At 50.1% G+C, this 17,010-nt stretch overlaps 4 non-coding genes and 23 pseudogenes across 4 annotated transcripts; all 27 read right to left on the bottom strand.

Moving 5' to 3' along the window:
* Positions 1 to 194: 194 nt before the first annotated feature.
* On the bottom strand, positions 195 to 312 carry LOC142592271 (5S ribosomal RNA; annotated as a pseudogene).
* A 515-nt stretch (positions 313 to 827) lies between these two features.
* LOC142592168 (5S ribosomal RNA) lies at positions 828 to 946 on the bottom strand (annotated as a pseudogene).
* A 517-nt stretch (positions 947 to 1,463) lies between these two features.
* Positions 1,464 to 1,582, bottom strand: LOC142592019 (5S ribosomal RNA; annotated as a pseudogene).
* A 519-nt stretch (positions 1,583 to 2,101) lies between these two features.
* Positions 2,102 to 2,219, bottom strand: LOC142592200 (5S ribosomal RNA; annotated as a pseudogene).
* A 515-nt stretch (positions 2,220 to 2,734) lies between these two features.
* On the bottom strand, positions 2,735 to 2,853 carry LOC142592223 (5S ribosomal RNA; annotated as a pseudogene).
* A 520-nt stretch (positions 2,854 to 3,373) lies between these two features.
* LOC142592293 (5S ribosomal RNA) lies at positions 3,374 to 3,492 on the bottom strand (annotated as a pseudogene).
* A 517-nt stretch (positions 3,493 to 4,009) lies between these two features.
* On the bottom strand, positions 4,010 to 4,128 carry LOC142592204 (5S ribosomal RNA; annotated as a pseudogene).
* A 515-nt stretch (positions 4,129 to 4,643) lies between these two features.
* On the bottom strand, positions 4,644 to 4,762 carry LOC142592299 (5S ribosomal RNA; annotated as a pseudogene).
* A 516-nt stretch (positions 4,763 to 5,278) lies between these two features.
* Positions 5,279 to 5,397, bottom strand: LOC142592194 (5S ribosomal RNA; annotated as a pseudogene).
* Positions 5,398 to 5,913: 516 nt separating this feature from the next.
* On the bottom strand, positions 5,914 to 6,032 carry LOC142592045 (5S ribosomal RNA; annotated as a pseudogene).
* A 519-nt stretch (positions 6,033 to 6,551) lies between these two features.
* LOC142592193 (5S ribosomal RNA) lies at positions 6,552 to 6,670 on the bottom strand (annotated as a pseudogene).
* Positions 6,671 to 7,187: 517 nt separating this feature from the next.
* Positions 7,188 to 7,306, bottom strand: LOC142592318 (5S ribosomal RNA; annotated as a pseudogene).
* Positions 7,307 to 7,824: 518 nt separating this feature from the next.
* Positions 7,825 to 7,942, bottom strand: LOC142592221 (5S ribosomal RNA; annotated as a pseudogene).
* A 513-nt stretch (positions 7,943 to 8,455) lies between these two features.
* Positions 8,456 to 8,574, bottom strand: LOC142592131 (5S ribosomal RNA; annotated as a pseudogene).
* A 515-nt stretch (positions 8,575 to 9,089) lies between these two features.
* Positions 9,090 to 9,208, bottom strand: LOC142591960 (5S ribosomal RNA; annotated as a pseudogene).
* Positions 9,209 to 9,724: 516 nt separating this feature from the next.
* Positions 9,725 to 9,843, bottom strand: LOC142592290 (5S ribosomal RNA; annotated as a pseudogene).
* Positions 9,844 to 10,360: 517 nt separating this feature from the next.
* Positions 10,361 to 10,479, bottom strand: LOC142591964 (5S ribosomal RNA; annotated as a pseudogene).
* Positions 10,480 to 10,997: 518 nt separating this feature from the next.
* LOC142591967 (5S ribosomal RNA) lies at positions 10,998 to 11,116 on the bottom strand (annotated as a pseudogene).
* Positions 11,117 to 11,634: 518 nt separating this feature from the next.
* LOC142591939 (5S ribosomal RNA) lies at positions 11,635 to 11,753 on the bottom strand. Its single transcript, XR_012830660.1, has one exon. It is a non-coding gene; the product is annotated as a 5S ribosomal RNA (ribosomal RNA).
* Positions 11,754 to 12,271: 518 nt separating this feature from the next.
* Positions 12,272 to 12,390, bottom strand: LOC142592056 (5S ribosomal RNA; annotated as a pseudogene).
* A 518-nt stretch (positions 12,391 to 12,908) lies between these two features.
* LOC142591675 (5S ribosomal RNA) lies at positions 12,909 to 13,027 on the bottom strand (annotated as a pseudogene).
* Positions 13,028 to 13,543: 516 nt separating this feature from the next.
* On the bottom strand, positions 13,544 to 13,662 carry LOC142591718 (5S ribosomal RNA; annotated as a pseudogene).
* A 513-nt stretch (positions 13,663 to 14,175) lies between these two features.
* On the bottom strand, positions 14,176 to 14,294 carry LOC142591700 (5S ribosomal RNA; annotated as a pseudogene).
* Positions 14,295 to 14,807: 513 nt separating this feature from the next.
* On the bottom strand, positions 14,808 to 14,926 carry LOC142592132 (5S ribosomal RNA). The gene has a single exon (XR_012830692.1). It is a non-coding gene; the product is annotated as a 5S ribosomal RNA (ribosomal RNA).
* Positions 14,927 to 15,442: 516 nt separating this feature from the next.
* On the bottom strand, positions 15,443 to 15,561 carry LOC142591857 (5S ribosomal RNA). The gene has a single exon (XR_012830583.1). It is a non-coding gene; the product is annotated as a 5S ribosomal RNA (ribosomal RNA).
* Positions 15,562 to 16,079: 518 nt separating this feature from the next.
* On the bottom strand, positions 16,080 to 16,198 carry LOC142592154 (5S ribosomal RNA; annotated as a pseudogene).
* Positions 16,199 to 16,711: 513 nt separating this feature from the next.
* On the bottom strand, positions 16,712 to 16,830 carry LOC142591928 (5S ribosomal RNA). The gene has a single exon (XR_012830650.1). It is a non-coding gene; the product is annotated as a 5S ribosomal RNA (ribosomal RNA).
* Between the last annotated feature and the right edge of the window lie 180 nt (positions 16,831 to 17,010).

The raw sequence follows: 17,010 nt of genomic DNA on the forward strand, positions 1-17,010 counted from the left end.
CTTACCACCGTCATCATTCCGCGTACAATATAGTGCAGTGGCCTGAATATTGTTGGTGTTACACTTCGGCGTTGGCTCTACCAGCAGGCTCCAGTTGAACGTAAGTTACAGTAAATGCAACCACCCACAGGTTGTGCAAATGAAAAAAGAACAAGACGTCACAGAAGCACGCAATAAAAAAGCAAAAAGAACGGTGCCATCAGCACTCGGTATTCCCAGGTGGTCTCCCTCCCAAGTACTGACCGAGCCCAATGCTGCTTAGCTTCGGGCATCGGACGAGAACCGGCGATTCAGCATGGTATGGCCGATGGCGAGAATGTGCTGTTTACGACTGCACCTGTATCGTGCTGCTATGTTGTGCAGTCGCGGAATGTATTGCTACAGCACGTACGCGGCAGTCTTTCCGTGAACAATACACGCACGCGTCGTGTACGTTGATCACTACGTTTGTGGTTGTTCGCTGCATGCGTGCGTGCTAGTGCTCACAAAAACAAGAGGGCGAGCGCCACATTTTGCGCGCGTTGCAGCCCACAAGGTGCCACTTTATTGATGCGTTGTCATTGAGCTGTATGCGGGTGTGATAAGTGAGCGGTTAGAAGCTTGTGCGACTAAATTTTGCATCATTACGTATACCGCTTACCACCGTCATCATTCCGCGTACAATATAGTGCAGTGGCCTGAATATTGTTGGTGTTACACTTCGGCGTTGGCTCTACCAGCAGGCTCCAGTTGAACGTAAGTTACAGTAAATGCAACCACCCACACGTTGTGCAAATGAAAAAAACAAGACGTCACAGAAGCGCGCAATAAAAAAGCAAAAAGAACGGTGCCATCAGCACCCGGTGTTCCCAGGTGGTCTCCCTCCCAAGTACTGACCGAGCCCAATGCGGCTTAGCGTCGGGGATCGGACGAGAACCGGCGTATTCAGCATGGTATGGCCGATGGCGAGAATGTGCTGTTTACGACTGCTCCTGTATCGTGCCGCTATGTTGTGCAGTCGCCGAATGTATTGCTACAGCACGTACGCGGCAGTCTTTCCGTGAACAATACACGCACGCGTCGTGTACGTTGATCACTCCGTTTGTGGTTGTTCGCTGCATGCGTGCGTGCTAGCGCTCACAAAAACAAGAGGGCGAGCGCCACATTTTGCGCGCGTTGCAGCCCACAAGGTGCCACTTTATTGATGCGTTGCCATTGAGCTGTATGCGGGTGTGATAAGAAAGCGGTTAGACGCTTGTGCGACTTAATTTTGCATCATTACGTATACCGCTTACCACCGTGATCGTTCCGCGTACAATATCGTGTAGTGGCCTGAATATTGTTGGTGTTACACTTCGGCGTTGGCTCTAATAGCAGGCTCCAGTTGAACGTAAGTTACAGTAAATGCAACCACCCACACGTTGTGCAAATGAAAAAAAAACAAGACGTCACAGGAGCACGCAATAAAAAACCAGAACGAACGGTGCCATCAGCACTCGGTGTTCCCATGTGGTCTCCCTCCCAAGTACTGACCGAGCCCAATGCTGCTTAGCTTCGGGGATCGGACGAGACGCGGCGTATTCAGCATGGTATCGCCGATGGCAAGAATGTGCTGTTTACGACTGCACCTGTATCGTGCTTCTATGTTTCGCAGTCGCCGAATGTATTGCTACAGCACGTACGTGGCAATCTTTCCGTGAACAATACACGCACGCGTCGTGTACGTTGATCGCTCCATTTGTGGTTGTTCGCTGCATGCGTGCGTGCTAGTGCTCACAAAAACAAGAGGGCGAGCGCCACATTTTGCGCGCGTTGCAGCCCACAAGGTGCCACTTTATTGATGCGTTGTCATTGAGCTGTATGCGGGTGTGATAAGTAAGCGGTTAGAAGCTTGTGCGACTATATTTTGCATCATTACGTATACCGCTTACCACCGTCATCATTCCGCGTACAATATCGTGTAGTGGTCTGAATATTGTTGGTGTTACACTTCGGCGTTGGCTCTACCAGCAGGCTCCAGTTGAACGTAAGTTACAGTAAATGCAAATACCCACACGTTGTGCAAATGAATAAAAAAAACAAGACGTCACAGAAGCACGCAATAAAAAAGCAAAAAGACCGGTGCCATCAGCACTCGGTATTCCCAGGTGGTCTCCCTCCCAAGTACTGACCGAGCCCAATGCTGCTTAGCTTCGGGGATCGGACGAGAACCGGCGATTCAGCATGGTACGGCCGATGGCGAGAATGTGCTGTTTACGACTGCACCTGTATCGTGCTACTATGTTGTGCAGTCGCGGAATGTATTGCTACAGCACGTACGCGGCAGTCTTTCCGTGAACAATACACGCACGCGTCGTGTACGTTGATCACTACGTTTGTGGTTGTTCGCTGCATGCGTGCGTGCTAGTGCTCACAAAATCAAGAGGGCGAGCGCCAAATTTTGCGCGCGTTGCAGCCCACAAGGAGCCGCTTTATTGATGCGTTGTCATTGAGCTGTATGCGGGTGTGATAAGTGAGCGGTTAGAAGCTTGTGCGACTAAATTTTGCATCATTACGTATACGGCTTACCATCGTCATCATTCCGCGTACACTATAGTGTAGTGGCCTGAATATTGTTGGTGTTACACTTCGGCGTTGGCTCTACCAGCAGGCTCCAGTTGAACGTAAGTTACAGTAAATGCAACCACCCACACGTTGGGCAAATGAAAAAAACAAGACGTCACAGAAGCGCGCAATAAAAAAGCAAAAAGAACGGTGCCATCAGCACCCGGTTTTCCCAGGTGGTCTCCCTCCCAAGTACTGACCGAGCCCAATGCGGTTTAGCGTCGGGGATCGGACGAGAACCGGCGTATTCAGCATGGTATGGCCGATGGCGAGAATGTGCTGTTTACGACTGCTCCTGTATCGTGCCGCTATGTTGTGCAGTCGCCGAATGTATTGCTACAGCACGTACGCGGCAGCCTTTCCGTGAACAATACACGCACGCGTCGTGTACGTTGATCACTCCGTTTGTGGTTGCTCGCTGCATGCGTGCGTGCTATTGCTCACAAAAACAAGAGGGCGAGCGCCACATTTTGCGCGCGTTGCAGCCCACAAGGTGCCACTTTATTGATGCGTTGTCATTGACCTGTATGCGGGTGTGATAAGTAAGCGGTTAGAAGCTTGTGCGACTAAATTTTGCATGATAACGTATACCGCTTACCACCGTCATCATTCCGCGTACAATATCGTGTAGTGGCCTGAATATTGTTGGTGTTACACTTCGGCGTTGGTTCTACCAGCAGGCTCAGTTGAACGAAAGTTACAGTAAATGCAACCACCCACACGTTGTGCAAATGAAAAAAAAAAAGACAAGACGTCACAGAAGCACGCAATAAAAAAGCAAAAAGAACGGTGCCATCAGCACTCGGTGTTCCCAGGTGGTCTCCCTCATAAGTACTGACCGAGCCCAATGCTGCTTAGCTACGGGGATCGGACGAGAACCGTCGTATTCAGCATGGTATGGCCGATGGAAAGAATGTGCTGTTTACGACTGCACCTGTATCGTGCTGCTATGTTGTGCAGTCGCCGAATGTATTGCTACAGCACGTACGCGGCAGTCTTTCCGTGAACAATACACGCACGCGTCGTGTACGTTGATCACTCCGTTTGTGGTTGTTTGCTGCATGCGTGCGTGCTAGTGCTCACAAAAACAAGAGAGCGAGCGCCACATTTTGCGCGCGTTGCAGCCCACAAGGTGCCACTTTGTTGATGCGTTGTCATTGAGCTGTATGCGGGTGTGATAAGTAAGCGGTTAGAAGCTTGTGCGACTAAACTTTGTATCATTACGTATACCGCTTACCACCGTCATCATTCCGCGTACAATATCGTGTTGTGGCCGGAATATTGTTGGTGTTACATTTCGGCGTTGGCTCTACCAGCAGGCTCTAGCTGAACGTAAGTTACAGTAAATACAACCACCCACACGTTGTGCAAATGAAAAAAAAACACGACGTCACAGAAGCACGCAATAAAAAACCAAAAAGAACGGTGCCATCAGCACTCGGTGTTCCCAGGTGGTCTCCCTCCCAAGTACTGACCGAGCCCAATGCTGCTAAGCTTCGGGGATCGGACAAGAACCGGCGTATTCAGCATGGTATGGCCGATGGCAAGAATGTGCTGTTTACGACTGCACCTGTATGGTGCTGCTATGTTGTGCAGTCGCCGAATGTATTGCTACAGCACGTACGCGGCAGTCTCTCCGTGAACAATACACGCACGCGTCGTGTACGTTGATCACTCTGTTTGTGGTTGTTCGCTGCATGCGTGCGTGCTAGTGCTCACAAAAAAAAGAGGGCGAGCGCCACATTTCCCGCGTTGCAGCCCACAAAGTGCCACTTTATTGATGCGTTTTCATTGAGCTGTATGCGGGTGTGATAAGTGAGCGGTTAGAAGCTTGTGCGACTAAATTTTGCATCATTACGTATACCGCTTACCACCGTCATCATTCCGCGTACAATATCGTGTAGTGGCCTGAATATTGTTGGTGTTACACTTCGGCGTTGGCTCTACCAGCAGGCTCCAGTTGAACGTAAGTTACAGTAAATACAACCACCCACACGTTGTGCAAATGAAAAAAAAACACGACGTCACAGAAGCACGCAATAAAAAACCAAAAAGAACGGTGCCATCAGCACTCGGTGTTCCCAGGTGGTCTGCCTCCCAAGTACTGACCGAGCCCAATGCTGCTAAGCTTCGGGGATCGGACAAGAACCGGCGTATTCAGCATGGTATGGCCGATGGCAAGAATGTGCTGTTTACGACTGCACCTGTATGGTGCTGCTATGTTGTGCAGTCGCCGAATGTATTGCTACAGCACGTACGCGGCAGTCTTTCCGTGAACAATACACGCACGCGTCGTGTACGTTGATCACTCCGTTTGTGGTTGTTCGCTGCATGCGTGCGTGCTAGTGCTCACAAAAACAAGAGGGCGAGCGCCACATCTTGCGCGCGTTGCAGCCCACAAGGTGCCACTTTATTGATGCGTTGTCATTGAGCTGTATGCGGGTGTGATAAGTAAGCGGTTAGAAGCTTGTGCGACTAAATTTTGCATCATTACGTATACCGCTTACCACCGTCATCATTCCGCGTACAACATCGTGTAGTGGCCTGAATATTGTTGGTGTTACACTTCGGCGTTGGCTCTACCAGCAGGCTCCAGTTGAACGTAAGTTACAGTAAATGCAACCACCCACACGTTGTGCAAATGAAAAAAAACAAGACGTCACAGAAGCACGCAATAAAAAAGCAAAAAGAACGGTGCCATCAGCACTCGGTGTTCCCAGGTGGTCTCCCTCCCAAGTACTGACCGAGCCCGATGCTGCTTAGCATCGGGTATCGGACGAGAACCGGCGTATTCAGCATGGTATGGCCGATGGCGAGAATGTGCTGTTTACGACTGCACCTGTATCGTGCTGCTATGTTGTGCAGTCGCCGAATGTATTGCTACAGCACGTACGCGGCAGTCTTTCCGTGAACAATACACGCATGCGTCATGTACGTTGATCACTCCGTTTGTGGTTGTTCGCTGCATGCGTGCGTGCTAGTGCTCACAAAAACAAGCGGGCGAGAGCCACATTTTGCGCGCGTTGCAGCCCACAAGGTGCCACTTTATTGAATCGTTGTCATTGAGCTGTATGCGGGTGTGATAAGTAAGCGGTTAAACGTTTGTGCGACTAAATTGTGCATCATTACGTATACCGCTTACCACCGTCATCATTCCGCGTACAACATCGTGTAGTGGCCTGAATATTGTTGGTGTTACACTTCGGCGTTGGCTCTACCAGCAGGCTCCAGTTGAACGTAACTTACAGTAAATGCAACCACCCACACGTTGTGCAAATGAAAAAAAAACAAGACGTCACAGAAGCACGCAATAAAAAGCAAAAAGAACGGTGCCATCAGCACTCGGTGTTCCCAGGTGGTCTCCCTCCCAAGTACTGACCGAGCCCAATGCTGCTTAGCTTCGGGGATCGGACGAGAACCGGCGTATTCAGTATGGCATGGCCGATGGCGAGAATGTGCTGTTTACGACTGCACCTGTATCGTGCTGCTATATTGTGCAGTCGCCGAATGTATTGCTACAGCACGTACGCGGCAGTCTTTCCGTGAACAATACACGCACGCGTCGTGTACGTTGATCACTCCGTTTGTGGTTGTTCGCTGCATGCGTGCGTGCTATTGCTCACAAAAACAAGAGGGCGAGCGCCACATCTTGCGCGCGTTGCAGCCCACAAGGTGCCACTTTATTGATGCCTTGTCATTGAGCTGTATGCGGGTGTGATAAGTAAGCGGTTAGAAGCTTGTGCGACTAAATTTTGCATGATAACGTATACCGCTTACCACCGTCATCATTCCGCGTACAATATCGTGTAGTGGCCTGAATATTGTTGGTGTTACACTTCGGCGTTGGTTCTACCAGCAGGCTCAGTTGAACGTAAGTTACAGTAAATGCAACCACCCACACGTTGTGCAAATGAAAAAAAAAAGACAAGACGTCACAGAAGCACGCAATAAAAAAGCAAAAAGAACGGTGCCATCAGCACTCGGTGTTCCCAGGTGGTCTCCCTCCCAAGTACTGACCGAGCCCAATGCTGCTTAGCTACGGGGATCGGACGAGAACCGTCGTATTCAGCATGGTATGGCCGATGGAAAGAATGTGCTGTTTACGACTGCACCTGTATCGTGCTGCTATGTTGTGCAGTCGCCGAATGTATTGCTACAGCACGTACGCGGCAGTCTTTCCGTGAACAATACACGCACGCGTCGTGTACGTTGATCACTCCGTTTGTGGTTGTTTGCTGCATGCGTGCATGCTAGTGCTCACAAAAACAAGAGAGCGAGCGCCACATTTTGCGCCCGTTGCAGCCCACAAGGTGCCACTTTGTTGATGCGTTGTCATTGAGCTGTATGCGGGTGTGATAAGTAAGCGGTTAGAAGCTTGTGCGACTAAATTTTGTATCATTACGTATACCGCTTACCACCGTCATCATTCCGCGTACAATATCGTGTTGTGGCCGGAATATTGTTGGTGTTACATTTCGGCGTTGGCTCTACCAGCAGGCTCTAGCTGAACGTAAGTTACAGTAAATACAACCACCCACACGTTGTGCAAATGAAAAAAAAACACGACATCACAGAAGCACGCAATAAAAAACCAAAAAGAACGGTGCCATCAGCACTCGGTGTTCCCAGGTGGTCTCCCTCCCAAGTACTGACCGAGCCCAATGCTGCTAAGCTTCGGGGATCGGACAAGAACAGGCGTATTCAGCATGGTATGGCCGATGGCAAGAATGTGCTGTTTACGACTGCACCTGTATGGTGCTGCTAAGATGTGCAGTCGCCGAATGTATTGCTACAGCACGTACGCGGCAGTCTTTCCGTGAACAATACACGCACGCGTCGTGTACGTTGATCACTCCGTTTGTGGTTGTTCGCTGCATGCGTGCGTGCTAGTGCTCACAAAAACAAGAGGGCGAGCGCCACATCTTGCGCGCGTTGCAGCCCACAAGGTGCCACTTTATTGATGCGTTGTCATTGAGCTGTATGCGGGTGTGATAAGTAAGCGGTTAGAAGCTTGTGCGACTAAATTTTGCATGATAACGTATACCGCTTACCACCGTCATCATTCCGCGTACAATATCGTGTAGTGGCCTGAATATTGTTGGTGTTACACTTCGGCGTTGGCTCTACCAGCAGGCTCAGTTGAACGTAAGTTACAGTAAATGCAACTACCCACACGTTGTGCAAATGAAAAAAAAAGACAAGACGTCACAGAAGCACGCCATAAAAAAGCAAAAAGAACGGTGCCATCAGCACTCGGTGTTCCCAGGTGGTCTCCCCCCAAGTACTGACCGAGCCTAATGCTGCTTAGCTTCGGGAATCGGACGAGAACCGGCGTATTCAGCATGGTATGGCCGATGGCGAGAATGTGCTGTTTACGACTGCATCTGTATCGTGCTGCTATGTTGTGCAGTCGCCGAATGTATTGCTACAGCACGTACGCGGCAGTCTCTCCGTGAACAATACACGCACGCGTCGTGTACGTTGATCACTCTGTTTGTGGTTGTTCGCTGCATGCGTGCGTGCTAGTGCTCACAAAAAAAAGAGGGCGAGCGCCACATTTCCCGCGTTGCAGCCCACAAAGTGCCACTTTATTGATGCGTTGTCATTGAGCTGTATGCGGGTGTGATAAGTGAGCGGTTAGAAGCTTGTGCGACTAAATTTTGCATCATTACGTATACCGCTTACCACCGTCATCATTCCGCGTACAATATCGTGTAGTGGCCTGAATATTGTTGGTGTTACACTTCGGCGTTGGCTCTACCAGCAGGCTCCAGTTGAACGTAAGTTACAGTAAATGCAACCACCCACACGTTGTTCAAATGAATAAAACAAGACGTGACAGAAGCACGCAATAAAAAAGCAAAAACAACGGTGTCATCAGCACCCGGTGTTCCCAGGTGGTCTCCCTCCCAAGTACGGACCGAGCCCAATGCTGCTTAGCTTCGGGGATCGGACGAGAACCGGCGTATTCAGCATGGTATGGCCGATGGCGAGAATGTGCTGTTTACGACTGCACCTGTATCGTGCTGCTATGTTGTGCAGTAGCCGAATGTATTGCTACAGCACGTACGCGGCAGTCTTTCCGTGAACAATACACGCACGCGTCGTGTACGTTGATCACTCCGTTTGTGCTGGCTCGCTGCATGCGTGCGTGCTAGTGCTCACAAAAACAAGAGGGCGAGCGCCACATTTCGCGCGTTGCAGCCCACAAGGTGCCACTTTATTGATGCGTTGTCATTAAGCTGTATGCGGGTGTGATAAGCAAGCGGTTAGAAGCTTGTGCGACTAAATTTTGCATCATTACGTATACCGCTTACCACCGTCATCATTCCGCGTACAACATCGTGTAGTGGCCTGAATATTGTTGGTGTTACACTTCGGCGTTGGCTCTACCAGCAGGCTCCAGTTGAACGTAAGTTACAGTAAATGCAACCACCCACACGTTGTGCAAATGAAAAAAAAACAAGACGTAACAGAAGCACGCAATAAAAAAGCAAAAAGAACGGTGCCATCAGCACTCGGTGTTCCCAGGTGGTCTCCCTCCCAAGTACTGACCGAGACCAATGCTGCTTAGCTTCGGGGATCGGACGAGAACCGGCGTATTCAGCATGGTATGGCCGATGGCGAGAATGTGCTGTTTACGACTGCACCTGTATCGTGCTGCTATGTTGTGCACTCGCCGAATGTATTGCTACAGCACGTACGCGGCAGTCTTTCCGTGAACAATACACGCACGCGTCGTGTACGTTGATCACTCCGTTTGTGGTTGTTCGTTGCATGCGTGCGTGCTACTGCTCACAAAAACAAGAGGGCGAGCGCCACATTTTGCGCGCGTTGCAGCCCACAAGGTGCCACTTTATTGATGCGTTGTCATTGAGCTGTATGCGGGTGTGATAAGTAAGCGGTTAAAAGCTTGTGCGACTAAATTTTGCATCATTACGTATACCGCTTACCACCGTCATCATTCCGCGTACAACATCGTGTAGTGGCCTGAATATTGTTGGTGTTACACTTCGGCGTTGGCTCTACCAGCAGGCTCCAGTTGAACGTAAGTTACAGTAAATGCAACCACCCACACGTTGTGCAAATGAAAAAAAACAAGACGTCACAGAAGCACGCAATAGAAAAGCAAAAAGAACGGTGCCATCAGCAATCGGTGTTCCCAGGTGGTCTCCCTCCCAAGTACTGACCGAGACCAATGCTGCTTAGCTTCGGGGATCGGACGAGAACCGGCGTATTCAGCATGGCATGGCCGATGGCGAGAATGTGCTGTTTACGACTGCACCTGTATCGTGCTGCTATGTTGTGCACTCGCCGAATGTATTGCTACAGCACGTACGCGGCAGTCTTTCCGTGAACAATACACGCACGCGTCGTGTACGTTGATCACTCCGTTTGTGGTTGTTCGCTGCATGCGTGGGTGCTAGTGCTCACAAAAACAAGAGGGCGAGCGCCACATCTTGCGCGCGTTGGAGCCCACAAGGTGCCACTTTATTGATGCGTTGTCATTGAGCTGTATGCGGGTGTGATAAGTAAGCGGTTAGAAGCTTGTGCGACACAATTTTGCATCATTACGTATACCGCTTACCACTGTCATCATTCCGCGTACAATATCGTGTAGTGGCCTGAATATTGTTGGTGTTACACTTCGCCGTTGGCTCTACAGCAGGCTCCAGCTGAACGTAAGTTACAGTAAATACTACCACCCACACGTTGTGCAAATGAAAAAAAAACACGACGTCACAGAAGCACGCAATAAAAAAACCAAAAAGAACGGTGCCATCAGCACTCGGTGTTCCCAGGTGGTCTCCCTCCCAAGTACTGACCGAGCCCAATGCTGCTTAGCTTCGGGGATCGGACAAGAACCGGCGTATTCAGCATGGTATGGCCGATGGCAAGAATGTGCTGTTTACGACTGCACCTGTATGGTGCTGCTATGTTGTGCAGTCGCCGAATGTATTGCTACAGCACGTACGCGGCAGTCTTTCCGTGAACAATACACGCAAGCGACGTGTACGTTGATCACTCCGTTTGTGGTTGTTCGCTGCATGCGTGCGTGCTAGTGCTCACAAAAACAAGAGGACGAGCGCCACATCTTGCGCGCGTTGCAGCCCACAAGGTGCCACTTTATTGATGCGTTGTCATTGAGCTGTATGCGGGTGTGATAAGTAAGCGGTTAGAAGCTTGTGCGACTAAATTTTGCATGATTACGTATACCGCTTACCACCGTCATCATTCCGCGTACAATATCGTGTAGTGGCCTGAATATTGTTGGTGTTACACTTCGGCGTTGGCTCTACCAGCAGGCTCCAGTTGAACGTAAGTTACAGTAAATGCAACCACCCACACGTTGTGCAAATGAAAAAAAAGACAAGACGTCACAGAAGCACGCAATAAAAAAGCAAAAAGAACGGTGCCATCAGCACTCGGTGTTCCCAGGTGGTCTCCCTCCCAAGTACTGACCGAGCCCAATGCTGTTTAGCTTCGGGGATCGGACGAGAACCGGCGTATTCAGCATGGCATGGCCGATGGCGAGAATGTGCTGTTTACGACTGCACCTGTATCGTGCTGCTATGTTGTGCAGTCGCCGAATGTATTGCTACAGCACGTACGCGGCAGTCTTTCCGTGAACAATACACGCACGCGTCGTGTACGTTGATCACTCCGTTTGTGGTTGTTCGCTGCATGCGTGCGTGCTAGTGCTCACAAAAACAAGAGGGCGAGCGCCACATCTTGCGCGCGTTGCAGCCCATAAAATGCCACTTTATTGATGCGTTGTCATTGAGCTGAATGCGGGTGTGATAAGTAAGCGGTTAGAAGCTTGTGCGACTAAATTTTGCATGATAACGTATACCGCTTACCACCGTCATCATTCCGCGTACAATATCGTGTAGTGGCCTGAATATTGTTGGTGTTATACTTCGGCGTTGGCTCTACCAGCAGGCTCAGTTGAACGTAAGTTACAGTAAATGCAACCACCCACACGTTGTGCAAATGAAAAAAAAAGACAAGACGTCACAGAAGCACGCAATAAAAAAGCAAAAAGAACAGTGCCATCAGCACTCGGTGCTCCCTGGTGGTCTCCCTCCCAAGTACTTACCGAGCCCAATGCTGCTTAGCTTCGGGGATCGGACGAGAACCGGCGTATTCAGCATGGTATGGCCGATGGCAAGAATGTGCTGTTTACGACTGCACCTGTATCGTGCTGCTATGTTGTGCAGTCGCCGAATGTATTGCTACAGCACGTACGCGGCAGTCTTTCCGTGAAGAATACACGCATGCGTCGTGTACGTTGAGCACTCCGTTTGTGGTTGTTCGCTGCATGCGTGTGTGCTAGTGCTCACAAAATCAGGTGGGCGAGCGCCACATTTTGAGCGCGTTGCAGGCCACAAAGTGCCACTTTATTGATGCGTTGTCATTGAGCTGTATGCGGGTGTGATAAGTAAGCGGTTAGAAGCTTGTGCGACTAAATTTTGCATCATTACGTATACCGTTACAACCGTCATCATTCCGCGTAGAATATCGTGTAGTGGCCTGAATATTGTTGGTGTTACACTTCGGCGTTGGCTCTACCAGCAGGCTCCAGTTGAACGTAAGTTACAGTAAATGCAACCACCCACACGTTGTGCAAATGAAAAAAAAAAACAAGACGTCACAGAAGCACGCAATGAAAAAGCAAAAAGAACGGTGCCATCAGCACTCGGTGTTCCCAGGTGGTCTCCCTCCCAAGTACTGACCGAGCCCGATGCTGCTTAGCTTCGGGGATCGGACGAGAACAGGCGTATTCAGCATGGTATGGCCGATGGCGAGAATGTGCTTTTTACGACTGCACCAGTATCGTGCTGCTATGTTGTGCAGTCGCCGAATGTAATGCTACAGCACGTACGCGGCAGTCTTTCCGTGAACAATACACGCACGCGTCGTGTACGTTGATCACTGCGTTTGTGGTTGTTCGCTGCATGCGTGCGTCCTAGTGCTCACAAAAACAAGAGGGCGAGCGCCACATTTTCCGCGCGTTGCAGCCCACAAGGTGCCACTTTATTGATTCGTTGTCATTCAGCTGTATGCGGGTGTGATAAGTAAGCGGTTAGAAGCTTGTGCGACTAAATTTTGCATCATTACGTATACCGCTTACCACCGTCATCATTCCGCGTACAATATCGTGTAGTGGCCTGAATATTGTTGGTGTTACACTTCGGCGTTGGCTCTACCAGCAGGCTCCAGTTGAACGTAAGTTACAGTAAATGCAACCACCCACACGTTGTGCAAATGAAAAAAAAAACAAGACGTCACAGAAGCACGGAATAAAAAAGCAAAAAGAACGGTGCCATCAGCACTCGGTGTTCCCAGGTGGTCTCCCTCCCAAGTACTGACCGACCGCATTGCTGCTTAGCTTCGGGGATCGGACGAGAACCGGCGTATTCAGCATGGTATGGCCGATGGCAAGAATGTGCTGTTTACGACTGCACCTGTATCGTGCTGCTATGTTGTGCAGTCGCCGAATGTATTGCTACAGCACGTACGCGGCAGTCTTTCCGTGAACAATACACGCACGCGTCGTGTACGTTGATCACTCCGTTTGTGGTTGTTCGCTGCATGCGTGCGTGCTAGTGCTCACAAAAACAAGAGGGAGAGCGCCACATCTTGCGCGCGTTGGAGCCCCCAAGGTGCCACTTTATTGATGCGTTGTCATTGAGCTGTATGCGGGTGTGATAAGTAAGCGGTTAGAAGCTTGTGCGACTAAATTTAGCATCATTACGTATACCGCTTACCACCGTCATCATTCCGCGTACAATATCGTGTAGTGGCCTGAATATTGTTGTTGTTACACTTCGGCGTTGGCTCTTCCAGCAGGCTCCAGTTGAATGTGAGTTACGGTAAATGCAACCACCCACACGTTGTGCAAATGAAAAAAAAAAAGACGTCACAGAAGCACGCAATAAAAAAGCAAAAAGAACGGTGCCATCACCACTCGGTGTTCCCATGTGGTCTCCCTCCCAAGTACTGACCGACCCCATTGCTGCTTAGCTTCGTTGATCGGACGAGAACCAGCGTATTCAGCATAGTATGGCCGATGGCAAGAATGTGCTGTTTACGACTGCACCTGTATCGTGCTGCTATGTTGTGCAGTCGCCGAATGTATTGCTACAGCACATACGCGGCAGTCTTTCCGTGAACAATACACGCACGCGTCGTGTACGTTGATCACTCCGTTTGTGGTTGTTCGCTGCATGCGTTCGTGCTAGTGCTCACAAAAACAAGAGGGCGAGCGCCACATCTTGCGCGCGTTGGAGCCCCCAAGGTGCCACTTTATTGATGCGTTGTCATTGAGCTGTATGCGGGTGTGATAAGTAAGCGGTTAGAAGCTTGTGCGTCTAAATTTAGCATCATTACGTATACCGCTTACCACTGTCATCATTCCGCGTACAATATCGCGTAGTGGCCTGAATATTGTTGGTGTTACACTTCGGCGTTGGCTCTACCAGCAGGCTCCAGTTGAACGTGAGTTACAGTAAATGCAACCACCCACACGTTGTGCAAATGAAAAAAAAGACGTCACAGAAGCACGCAATAAAAAAGCAAAAAGAACGGTGCCATCACCACTCGGTGTTCCCATGTGGTCTCCCTCCCAAGTACTGACCGACCCCATTGCTGCTTAGCTTCGGGGATCGGACGAGAACCGGCGTATTCAGCATGGTATGGCCGTTGGCAAGAATGTGCTGTTTACGAATGCACCTGTATCGTGCTGCTATGTTGTGCAGTCGCCGAATGTATTGCTACAGCACGTACGCGGCAGTCTTTCCGTGAACAATACACGCACGCGTCGTGTACGTTGATCACTCCGTTTGTGGTTGTTCGTTGCATGCGTGCGTGCTAGTGCTCACAAAAACAAGAGGGCGAGCACCACATTTTGCGCGCGTTGCAGCCCACAAGGTGCCACTTTATTGATGCGTTGTCATTGAGCTGTATGCGGGTGTGATAAGTAAGCGGTTAGAAGCTTGTGCGACTAAATTTTGCATCATTACGTATACCGTTTACCACCGTTATCATTCCGCGTACAATATCGTGTAGTGGCCTGAATATTGTTGGTGTTACACTTCGGCGTTGGCTCTACCAGCAGGCTCCAGTTGAACGTAAGTTACAGTATATGCAACCACCCACACGTTGTGCAAATGAAAAAAAAAGACGTCACAGAAGCACGCAATAAAAAACAAAAAGAACGGTGCCATCAGCACTCGGTGTTCCCAGGTGGTCTCCCTCCCAAGTACTGACCGAGCCCAATGCTGCTTAGCTTCGGGGATCGGACGAGAACCGGCGTATTCAGCATGGTATGGCCGATGGCGACAATGTGCTGTTTACGACTGCACCTGTATCGTGCTGCTATGTTGTGCAGCCGCCGAATGTATTGCTACAGCACGTACGCGGCAGTCTTTCCGTGAACAATACACGCACGCGTCGTGTACGTTGATCACTCCGTTTGTGGTTGTTCGCTGCATGCGTGCGTGCTAGTGCTCACAAAAACAAGAGGGCGAGCACCACATTTTGCGCGCGTTGGAGCCCCCTAGGTGCCACTTTATTGATGCGTTGTCATTGAGCAGTATGCGGGTGTGATAAGTAAGCGGTTAGAAGCTTGTGCGACTAAATTTAGCATCATAACGTATACCGCTTACCACCGTCATCATTCCGCGTACAATATCGTGTAGTGGCCTGAATATTGTTGGTGTTACACTTCGGCGTTGGCTCTACCAGCAGGCTCCAGTTGAACATGAGTTACAGTAAATGCAACCACCCACACGTTGTGCAAATGAAAAAAAAAAAGACGTCACAGAAGCACGCAATAAAAAAACAAAAAGAACGGTGCCATCAGCACTCGGTGTTCCCAGGTGGTCTCCCTCCCAAGTACTGACCGAGCCCAATGCTGCTTATCTTCGGGGATCGGACGAGAACCGGCGTATTCAGCATGGTATGGCCGATGGCGAGAATGTGCTGTTTGCGACTGCACCTGTATCGTGCTGCTATGTTGTGCAGCCGCCGAATGTATTGCTACAGCACGTACGCGGCAGTCTTTCCGTGAACAATACACGCACGCGTCGTGTACGTTGATCACTCCGTTTGTGGTTGTTCGCTGCATGCGTGCGTGCTAGTGCTCACAAAAACAAGAGGGCGAGCGCCACATCTTGCGCGCGTTGCAGCCCACAAGGTGCCACTTTATTGATGCGTTGTCATTGAGCTGTATGCGGGTGTGATAAGTAAGCGGTTAGAAGCTTGTGCGACTAAATTTTGCATGATAACGTATACCGCTTACCACCGTCATCATTCCGCGTACAATATCGTGTAGTGGCCTGAATATTGCTGGTGTTACACTTCGGCGTTGGCTCTACCAGCAGGCTCAGTTGAACGTAAGTTACAGTAAATGCAACCACCCACACGTTGTGCAAATAAAAAAAAAAGACAAGACGTCACAGAAGCACGCCATATAAATGCAAAAAGAACGGTGCCATCAGCACTCGGTGTTCCCAGGTGGTCTCCCTCCCAAGTACTGACCGAGCCTAATGCTGCTTAGCTTCGGGAATCGGACGAGAACCGGCGTATTCAGCATGGTATGGCCGATGGCGAGAATGTGCTGTTTACGACTGCACCTCTATCGTGCTGCTATGTTGTGCAGTCGCCGAATGTATTGCTACAGCACGTACGCGGCAGTCTCTCCGTGAACAATACACGCACGCGTCGTGTACGTTGATCACTCTGTTTGTGGTTGTTCGCTGCATGCGTGCGTGCTAGTGCTCACAAAAAAAAGAGGGCGAGCGCCACATTTCCCGCGTTGCAGCCCACAAAGTGCCACTTTATTGATGCGTTGTCATTGAGCTGTATGCGGGTGTGATAAGTGCGCGGTTAGAAGCTTGTGCGACTAAATTTTGCATCATTACGTATACCGCTTACCACCGTCATCATTCCGCGTACAATATCGTGTAGTGGCCTGAATATTGTTGGTGTTACACTTCGGCGTTGGCTCTACCAGCAGGCTCCAGTTGAACGTAAGTTACAGTAAATGCAGCCACCCACACGTTGTTCAAATGAAAAAAACAAGACGTGACAGAAGCACGCAATAAAAAAGCAAAAACAACGGTGCCTTCAGCACCCGGTGTTCCCAGGTGGTCTCCCTCCCAAGTACTGACCGAGCCCAATGCTGCTTAGCTTCGGGGATCGGACGAGAACCGGCGTATTCAGCATGGTATGGCCGATGGCGAGAATGTGCTGTTTGCGACTGCACCTGTATCGTGCTGCTATGTTGTGCAGCCGCCGAATGTATTGCTACAGCACGTACGCGGCAGTCTTTCCGTGAACAATACACGCACGCGTCGTGTACGTTGATCACTCCGTTTGTGGTTGTTCGCTGCATGCGTGCGTGCTAGTGCTCACAAAAAC

Source organism: Dermacentor variabilis, chromosome 8 (assembly GCF_050947875.1).
Source record: "Dermacentor variabilis isolate Ectoservices chromosome 8, ASM5094787v1, whole genome shotgun sequence".
Classification (NCBI taxonomy): Eukaryota; Metazoa; Arthropoda; class Arachnida; order Ixodida; family Ixodidae; genus Dermacentor; species Dermacentor variabilis.